At 40.7% G+C, this 1,426-nt stretch overlaps 1 protein-coding gene across 3 annotated transcripts in view; it reads right to left on the bottom strand.

The window, feature by feature from the left end:
- Positions 1-1,426, bottom strand: part of ESRRG (estrogen-related receptor gamma) — a 694,862-nt gene that overhangs the window by 563,411 nt on the left and 130,025 nt on the right. The window lies entirely within an intron of this gene.

The following is a 1,426-nucleotide window of genomic DNA, read 5'->3' as shown; positions in this document are numbered from 1 at the left end:
ACACCATTTCCCAGCACGTCCATCACAAGCACCTCACTTGAGGACACCTCATATCTAGTTCTTATTTAACTTTTATTTTGTATTGGAGTATAGTTTTTTACAGTATTGTGTTAGTTTCAGGTGTACAGCAAAGTGACTTAGTTATGCATATACCTGTATCTATTCTCTCAGATTCTTTTCCCATATGACTTATTACAGAATACTGAGTAGAGTTTTCTGTGCTATACGGTAGGTCCTTGTTGTTTATCTGTTTTATATATAGGAGCAGTTGTTATTTAGTTGCTAAATCATATCTGAATCTTTTGTGACCCCATGGACGGGTGGCCCGCCAGGCTCCTCTGTCCATGGGATTTCCCAGGCAAGAATACTAGAGTGGTTTCCACTTCCTTCTCCAGAGGATCTTCCTGACCCAGGGATCAAAACTGCATCTCCTGTGTGGCAGGCAGATTCTTTACCATCGAGCAACCAGGGAGGCCCATATACAGTTGTGTGTATATGTTAATCCCAAACTTCTAAGTGATCTTGTTCTTAACCTGAATTCACCAGGGAATTCTCCTCTGTGGTCCCTGATTGCTCAGCTTCAGACCCAACCTTGGTTTCCACACCTCTCACTCTCTTGCACAGCTCAGCCTTCAGGTAAGAAAAAATGAAGTTCATGAACTTGACCGATTATATGGAAAGCTACTGATGAGCATCTAATGTGACAGCACTTGCAACAGTTTCTACTCTGTTAGTGCTGGAAAACTTTTCTTTTGAGTTACTAATAGTTACGAAGTTGACACTGACACTGGCCATGTAGAAAAGACAAACTCACAGACTCAATTTAGGCAAAAGGATCCTGGAGAGTATGAGTGCGTTTCTCTCTTTCCTCAGTTTCCTCAAGCTACTTCGCCCCAGGGCCTCCTACACCTGCCCTCAGCTCTCCAGCCCTCTCCAGGCACTGGTCAGTGCACCAGGCTCACTGCTTCCTTATGTCTCTGTTCTTTGAACACCACTGAATTAGACCATTGAAATTTCCATTGTACCCCTGAGGACTTATCTCAGCAATGCAAGGATTTTTTTTCAGTACCCACAAATCAATCAATATGATAGTGTGCTACATTAACAAATTGAAAAATAAACTGATCATCTCAGAAGATGCAGAAAAAGTTTTTGATAAAATTCAACAACGATTTATAATGAAAACTCTCCAGAAAGTGGGCACAGAGAACATAACTCAAGTATAGATGACATATATGGAAAACCCACAGCTCACATCATACTCAATGGTGAAAAGCTGAAAGCATTCCATCTAAGATCAGGAATAAGACAAAGGTGCCCACTCTCACAACTTTTCTTCAACACAGTTTTGGAAGTTTTAGCCACAGCAATCAGAGAAGAAAAAGAAATAAAAGGAATATAAACTGGAAAAGAAAAAGTAAAACTG

Source organism: Bison bison, unplaced genomic scaffold (genome assembly GCF_000754665.1).
Source record: "Bison bison bison isolate TAMUID 2011002044 unplaced genomic scaffold, Bison_UMD1.0 scf7180017864325, whole genome shotgun sequence".
NCBI classification, from domain to species: domain Eukaryota; kingdom Metazoa; phylum Chordata; class Mammalia; order Artiodactyla; family Bovidae; genus Bison; species Bison bison.
The sequence above is the reverse complement of the archived record's forward strand: the minus strand, read 5'-3'. Positions and strand labels throughout refer to the sequence as shown.